The sequence below is a fragment of the Perognathus longimembris genome, chromosome 9 (genome assembly GCF_023159225.1).
Source record: "Perognathus longimembris pacificus isolate PPM17 chromosome 9, ASM2315922v1, whole genome shotgun sequence".
Taxonomy (NCBI): domain Eukaryota; kingdom Metazoa; phylum Chordata; class Mammalia; order Rodentia; family Heteromyidae; genus Perognathus; species Perognathus longimembris.
Genome location: NC_063169.1, coordinates 53509066 through 53518003, shown reverse-complemented (window position 1 = coordinate 53518003; position 8938 = coordinate 53509066).

Sequence of the window (8938 nt, the reverse complement as noted above, 5' to 3'; positions counted from 1 at the left end):
AGAGGTATTGTGATTAGCACATTGAGGCACAACTATCAAAGAATGAACTAGCCAGTAAGTGACTGGTCCAGAGTTCAAGTTCAGGCAATCTTCCTCTAGTTATTTTTATTATCTGCTTCCATTGATTCACCTTAGGAACTGCTGGTTAGTTGTACAAATCTATAGTACTACAAATAACTACAAAGCTATATTACTCTAAGGGAGACAAGTAACTTTGAAAAATCTATAATTCTTTTGGTGAAAATCTTGGTAAAATTTTAATAATTACCAAGCCAAGCCATCTTATTTTTTGCCTCAAGTTCTCTTGGGCTCATCCAATGTACTAGTGTAACTTCAATCCATTGGCATGTTTCAACATGATGAGTAATGATTGAATCTCAATTTGGAAATTAAAATCTGGTTGAAATTAGGGTTTGTTGTGGATAGAATTGCCCTATCACCCCTTTCTTTCTAGAAAAGTGGATTCTATACTTTACCATTCTAGGAGGAAGAAGAGCTCTGTCTGCATGTAATGTTAGCAGAAGATGTGGTTACACATTTCTTCACTGAATTTTCTGAAATTCTAAACAAAAATTTCAGGAAGGCGTTCAGGCTTCTCGACAGCAATGTCAATTTCAGGGAAAAAGGAATACTTAATTTCTAGCAGTTTCTCAAATTCTGAGGATGGTCTCCTTGAAACTAAGTGTTAATGAAAAACCATAGATAGCACAACAGGGGACTCTAAAAGCAATTTCTTTTTCTTCTTTGTTATTTGGGACTTGATTTTGGGGTTTGAGGGTTTTGGGGTTGTGAGTGTTTGAGTAGAATCATTCAAGTAGTTTTTCAGGCATTTTAAGATATGGGACCCTAAACTTTGATTCACATATGGATGTTGTTTGATTTATACCTTACAAAGAGTTTGCCTACATTTACAACATGTAAGTATTTATAAAAAAAAAATCAATTACCTTTAGTACCTACTTTTGGTCTTTGCTGCTATATGACATTCTCCTTCCTTCCCATCCTTTCTTCCCATCCTTCCTTTCCTTCCTTCCTTCCTTCCTTCCTTCCTTCCTTCCTTCCTTCCTTCCTTCCTTCCTTCCTTCCTTCCTTCCTTTCTTTTTTGCTTTCCTGCTTTCTTCTTTCCTTCTTTCTTTCTTTGCCAGTCCTGGGGCTTGAACTCAGGACCTGAGCACTGTCCCTGGCTTCTTTTTGCTCAAGGCTAGCACTCTACCACTTGAGCCATAGTGCCACTTCCAAATTTTTCTGTTTATGTGGTGTGGAGGAATCAAACCCAAGGCTTCATGAATGCTAGGCAAGCACGCTAATGCTAAGCCACATTCCAGACCCCTCTTCATTGTTCAAGAATGGCATGTTTGGATGGCTAGGTATAGATTTCCTTCGATTTTTCATGCATCTTCATTTCATTCAGAGAAGTGGAGGGTCCGATGGTCTATCTCAAGCAGCAAACTGCTTGGGTTCTTGATTGACCTCTAAAAAATTAGCCTCAGATCCTTATTACTGCTTCCAGATTGCACGGAGACTCTAAAAGTGGTCCCACAGAGTCTGGAGCTCCAAAGGGAGAAGTCAAATGGAGTCTGTGCTGTCATGGCTCCTTAGAGAGCCTGCAGTCACCATGCCAACAGCCCAGCATCTTCAGGGGTGAGGTTTCTGAGCACTCTCTAGGTACCTGAGTACAGGTAGCCTCATATGGGCTATCTCAGTCAATCCATACCAAAAGCCGTTTCTTTCAGTAACCCAGTTCCTTTTTTTTTTCATCTAGTGGGACTCTGTCAACCCCATTGATGTGCAGAATGTTCCCACTAATTTTCTGGACAACCTAACAGTCAGCTTCCTACACCCTGCATTGAGGTTAAACACTTTCATTCAGTGTCTCTGCACCAGCCATTCCTCAGTCCTCCATGTGTTATTTGGACCCTGTCCCCTGAGCACACGGCTTTCTGAAAGTATCTCAAGTGCAGGCTACTTAAGTCTTTCTTGCCAGTGTTGGGAAATGGAATTAGACTCACTCATATCTTACTGCCATTAGTCTTCCATTGGATCACTATCCTTCTTTTTGGAGAAATCCACCCCGTCTACCCGTTCTTTAGCATTCTTGTCACAAAACATGACCATTTTCTTATTTCTGTTATCATCTGACATTCTGTTCCCTCTACTTCAGTTACTGGAGAAGGTCCAGGCTTCTTCTCACTCTCAGTCCTGCCAACACCCAATGTGACATCAGCAAGGAAGTGGATAACTAATCTGTCATCATGTCCTTTTGGCTCCTTAACTACAATAACCTCCTGAAGCCACCCAGGAAAACTTCATGAGAGTCCATCTCCAAGTGAGAAGCAAAATGCTAAGCTACAAGTGTGACTCAAGAGGTAGAGTGCCAGTCATGAGCAAAGAAACAAAAAATGTGAGGCCCTGGATTCAAGCCCCTGGTACCAGCCCCACAAAAGACTAAACATACTAGTTATATGCATAGAAGAAGATAATAAAGTGTGGGCTGAAAATGTAAGAAATGCCTTCAAAATAGTAAGAAAAACATTCTCAGATCTTAAGAAGACACCCAAATAGGTACAAGAAAACACAAAACAATCAAGACCAGAAAAATCTGCTCCAAGGAATATTATAGCTAAAATATTCAAATAAAAAACAAGGAAGGAAGATTGAAAGTAGCAACAAAGAAGAGCCATCACCTAAAAAGTCAAATCTACCTGAATAGCAGTAGATAACTTGACAGAAACTCTAAATGCACACATGATATGAAGTCATATATTTCAAGCCCTAAAAGAAAATAACCAGCAACTTAGATTGCTGTGCCATCAAGCTATTTTTCATAACTGAAAGAAAAGCTAAAAATTCTGTGATGAACAAAAACTAAAGGAATTCATGCCCACCCTATAGAAAGTCAACAGTGCAGAATATGCTTACAGGAGTCCTACGCTTAGAAAAGAAAGGTAAAACAGAACCACAGCAATATATTCTAGAGGAGTACATGAGCAAGTGAGGATTAGGAAAGAATCAAACACTATAAACCACATCAAAATTGAATAATTAGTAACTGACTTTTAAATTATAACTCTAAATGTCCACTTTCTCATTTCTACAATGAAAAGACACAGACCAGTCAGTGGACTGGATTTAGAAACAAGACATGATCTTTGGCAAAATTATTGGCAAGGTAAACCACAGGCTTCAAATGAAGATGGAAAAAGATATTGTAAGGAAATGGAACTCTAAATAAAGGAGCAGTACCTATATTCATAGGTGACAAAACACACCAGATTAAAGCTAGCCAATGGAAAGAATAATGGTCCCTTCATATTGATAAGGTTAACAATCTATTGAAAGGATTAAACAATTGTAAATATTTATGCACTGAATATCACTGCCTCTTATTTTCTAAAACAAACATTACTGGACTCCCCTCCCTCCCCAAAACACCCATGTTTTGACCCCAACACAATAATTGTGGTTGATTTTAGTATCTCACTTTCATGAAGTCATCTAGACCAAAAAAAATACAAACATCAGTGTTTGCACTCAAATATAGGGAGGCAGTGATGACTTCACAAATCCCTATACAGTGATAAAGGCCTGTGGTATGTATAGGGTTTTCCTACAGTTAGAGTTGGCAGTATGCTGACAAAGCCATCTATTTTACCTGTAAGGTCTTCAGGTTCTACTCCTCTTCCCCCTCCTGGGCAACCAGAGATGGGTATGGAATTTGTAATTGTTTTTCTTTTGCTGAGTTTGTTTCTCTGTGATTTTTCTTCCTCCATGTTACCTCCTGATTCTCTTTCCCTTCTCTCTTTAGACTCTAGTTTCTTCAATACTATTTGGAGTCTTCTGATTCAGGAGTGAAAATGGTGGGAGCTTCTACTCTGCCATCTTGTCCTGCCCCTTACCAGAACTGTCTGCTGTATCAATATCAGAACTAGAAAATTTGTAGTTATAGAATTCTGTACTTACATTGGGCTGTATACCATTGCATAGTGTTATAGGTGCTTTGTTTTCATTTATAAATTACGTTCTTTTACAGTTGGATGGAGTTAGACGTCCTGAAAAGATAAAAGTCTGATATTCTTGTTAACAATTTTTCAAACTGAAATATAGCTATGGCCAGTTGTGGTGGTATATATTTGTAAATCCAATGACTTGAGAGGACAGTGGAAGAGGATTGCAACCCACTACTGACCCCAGGGTAAAGAACTGGGGTATAGTGCAAGGGTAGCTATACAGATAGATATATTGGTATCCTATATATCTACACACACACACACACACACACACACACACACACACACACACTCGTGGGAAATAGGAGTAATAATTCCCAAACGAATTTTCCAACTTTAGAAGTACACACACACTGTTTATTGGGAAGAAGAATGGGAGTAAACTTTGTATAATTTTTTTTTTTTTGGCGGGTCCTGGCAATTGAACTCAGGGTCTAGGCTCTGCCCCTGAGCCTCTCTGTGCTCAAAGCTAGTGCTCTACCACTTGAGCCACAGCATCACTTCTGTTTTTTTTTCTGAGTATTTTATTAGAGATAAGAGTCTTCCAGACTTTCTGTTCAGGCTGTCTTTGAACCATGATTCTCAGGTCTCGGCTTCCTGAGTAGATAAGAGGCAGACATGAACAATTGGAACCTAAATTTTTTTTTCCAGTTGGTCATGGGGCTTGAACTCTGGGCCTAGGCACTGTCCCTGAGCTCTTCAGCTCAAGGCTATTGCTCTACCACTTGTGCCACTTCCAGAGATAAAGAGTCTCACTGGCTTTGCTGCCTGGGCTGGCTTTGAACCTTAATCCTCAGATCTCAGCCTCCTGAGTAGCTAGGATTACAGGTGTGAGCCACCAGTGCTGGGCCTAAACTATTTTTAAAATAGATAAAATGAGCCTCATCTGTCACTCCAATTTTATGATGATGATGATGATGTTGATGATGATTTTACAACAGACTGTCTCCACAAATCCTAGGCTGTCCTTGATCTTGTGACCCTCTTGCCTTAGTCTCGCACTTTGTAGGATTACAAGTACATACAATCATGCCTGGTTCACTCGTGTTCTTTTAAAAATACGAACCATTGGAATTTGTCTCTGTTTTCTTTGGTTTTGCATTATAACAGAGGGATGGGTACACTTCAAAAAGTCAAATGGTACTTCTGTAGGCTTCCTTTCCTTTTGATTGCCAAAGCTTTGGGGGAATTTATTTATTTATTTGTTTTGTTTTGTTTTTTTGCCAGTCCTGGAACTTGAACTCAGGGCCTGAGCACTGTCCCTGGCTTCTTTTTGCTCAAGGCTAGCACTCTACCTCTTGAGCCACAGTGCCACTTCTGGCTTTTTCTGTTTATGTGGTGCTGAGGAATCGAACCCAGGGCTTCATGTATGCAAGGCAAGCACTCTACCACTAAGCCATATTCCCAGTCCCGGGGAATTTGTTTTTTATCTTGTCACTTAGAAAAAAAAGAAAAGAGTATGTTTATAAACTGGAAGGAGACAACCATTAAATCTTCTTAAGTTATGTTTCATAAAACATCCTACATATTTTGAGTAATTGTGGACCTGAATTTAGGAACTGGGATACTCGTTACTAACAGTTTTGTTTTTTTGCCAGGCCTGGGCCTTGGACTCAGGGCCTGAGCATTATCCTTGGCTTCTTTTTGCTCAAGGCTAGCACTTGGCCACTTGAGCCACAGCACCACTTCTGGCCTTTTCTATATATGTGGTGCTGAGGAATCGAACCCAGGGCTTCATATATATGAGGCAAGTACTCTGCCACTAGGCCATATTCCCAGCCCTACCAGTTTTGTTTTGTTTGTTGTTGTGTTTGGATTTAAATGTTAATGTTATTTTGATGTCATTTTCAATTAATCAAACATAGATTTTTCAAGAAATAGTTCTTTAATCCTTTCTTTGTTCCAAATGGAGACTGTATCTATGTGTCCTTGTTATTGAGGAGCTTACAAATTGGGTTTGTGAAGGTGGTGTGCTGGTAGGAGATGTTTGTTTTTGCGACATGTAATGAACCATGTGTTTTCTAGCAGGAGGAGCCATTCCAAGTGCTTTAAATTGTGAAATCTTGTAGTCTATTCATAGGTCATATTATTATTTTATCATATTATAGATGAAAAAGCATAGGACATTTGGAAACTGGCCCAATCCTAGTAAGTGGCAAAGGCAAGCCATAGTGAGTTAATGACAACTTTATAGTATACTAAAGTTTGGCAGAACACAAAAATGGACATCGCTACTAATAAATAATATCTACTAGCAATACTAAATCAGTAAGATGATAAAAGGGGTTATCATTCTGGTTTGGGATAGTTGAAGAAAACTTCCTGACCTGAAACTGAACCTAGGTACAATCAAATGATATCACCAATATTATCTTGTTGAAGATGTTCATGAATGCACTAGGGCTCCTAGAGGAATGCAGGGTAGATACAAATCTGTCTGGCCCATTCTTTCTCAAACTTCCTTGACCTAGAAGACATTCTTGTCCAGGAAACAGTTAACACAAATCTTTTGGCCTGTACATTCTTGTGTAATTTGTGAAATGATAGTTTAGGAGAACTGGATCTATTTTTGAGTCATCTACTTGCAGAGACTGCCCTGGAGCCTTTTGTGGCTGTTAATAACTGGTTAACTGGTAGAGAAGTTACAAGGGAAAGGCTATTAGAAACTTTGACAGCTAGGATGTGTGAGATTTGAGTGGAATTCATGAATACTGGCAGGCTACCACATTTTGTTTATTTTACTAAGCCTCCTCTCTATCCAGAACTAAATTCTTGTCAACGCTAAGTGTTAGAATAACCAGACTGGTTGTCTGTGGCTGAGGTGGGGAGTATTTACATAAAATTTTTTTTAAAGCTCATCTCTTATTTGTCCTCAGTCTTATCAAAGAATCCTGACTACTTTTTTCCTTGGTCATTTTGAGAGTATTTTGTCTCTAATATCAGGATGATTATATGACTGATCTAGCTACCTATAGATATAATCGTGCTCAATGTCTATTAGCAACTTGTGTTTTTATTTGCACAGAAATGGGTCCCACTTGTAGGAAGAAACATTGCAGATCTATTTTTCCTTTAAATGATGATTTAATGTAGTGAATTGATAAGAGAAGGGTTTATTTTGGCTCATAGTTTACAGTCAGTTAGCTTGGTTACTTTTGAGTCTGTGGTGAGTCAGAACATCACGGTAGGGTGGGAGTTTGTGGGAGGCGCAACTGCTCACCTCATGGAAGCTAGGAAATGAAGACAGGGTGAGGGCGGGGCCCTAAATGCCCTTGAAGAAAATGCCTGCAAAGGACCTTACTTCCTTCTGCTAGGCCCCATCCATAAAAGTTCTACTACTTCCCAATGTGCCCAGTGGAGGGCCGTAAACATATGAAACTTGGGGGAACATTACAGGTCCAAACTACAGCAACCCCATTTCTTCTAGAAAGTGTGCTTTGTGTGCTTTCTTTTTCTGCCTGTCCTGGGGCTTGAACTCAGGGTCTGGGTGCTGCCCCTAAGCTTTATGTGCTCAAGGCTACCTCTCTACCACTTAAGCCATAGCTTCACTTCTGGATTTTGTGGTAGTTAAGAGTGTCATGAACTTTTCTGCATGGGCTGGCTTTGAACTATGATCCTCAGATCTCAGCCTTCTGAGTAGCTAGGATTACAGGGGTCATCCACCAGCACCCAGTTTGTATTCTGTGATTTACATTTGTTACTTAATTTTTTGACCTCATAGCCATCCCAGGAGGGATACATTAGTATCATTTTATACATGAAGAGATAGGGGCTCAGAAATACTAAATTATTTTGACTAGCATTAAACAACAAAAATAATAGGGAATTTAGAATCTTGGTCTATCTTACTCCAGAACCTACACTTGATAAACTCTACCACATTACTTCCCTAAAAAGGAACAAAAAACCCCACTAAACCAGCACTTGAAGTATTACGAGTTGAAGCATTGTCGGCAAGTGAATCAATGACACATCATTGCTTAGATAACTAAGACAAGGCAACTTTCCAACCCTATCAGCTGTAATGTAAAATTTTGCTAATCATCTCTCTTGCTTCATTGAAAACTAAAAGCCCATTGTGGATGAAGCTAAATAAGGCACTAAAAGCATCTCCTATTTAGTTATTACTGGAAGGTTCCACTTCCAGTAATTGCATTCTCTGAGAGTAAGAGGGAGTTTTCTCCCTTCTTTCATGGGATGCTCACAGGTGGCTCTGCTTTTTGACTTCCTGGAGTTCAGACAACAAGCAGTAGCTGAGAGCATGTTTGTGTATATGTGAGTGCATTCTGAGAGATCCTTGTTTGTGTCCTATCTGTAAAAGTCCCACAAAACCTCAAGGCCTGCTATAGAGGACCAGAGCCATAACAAGCCAAAATTGGGCTTAGGTGGTCTAGACATTAGAAAGATAAATGGCATCCATTTTGTTTTTCAGAGCTATTTTCTTCACAGAAACATTTGTGCAGAACTGCAAAGAAAAGATACCCTGTCTTTTACTCTCTGAGACTAAACAGAAATGTAGGCTAAGGCTGGTATAAAGCCCGTATCTAGCAACAAGTTGAAGGGTTCACCTATGTGCCCAGCCTTGCAAATTCACAAGCACATAAATTAACCAACCTGTCAAGAACTTTATAATGAGGTTGACTAGAACATCGTTACTGTTCTGCCCCTCCCCCCAGACTCTCCCCATTCTTACTCAGGTGTGAGTGATTATTTGCCATGCCTTTTGCAATTTAAGATGAGGAAAATCTTATGTATTGGAAAGTCTACCATGTACTAACAAGATTGAGAACCTGGTGCTTTTTATATGTGAAGCCTCTTTTAGTCACCACAATAATACTATGGAAGCTATTACTGTCCAGAACTAAGTTAATAAATTAGCAACAGAAGCACTTTTGCCTTTGAAGCTTATCTTTCTAGTCCTTTGAACTCTT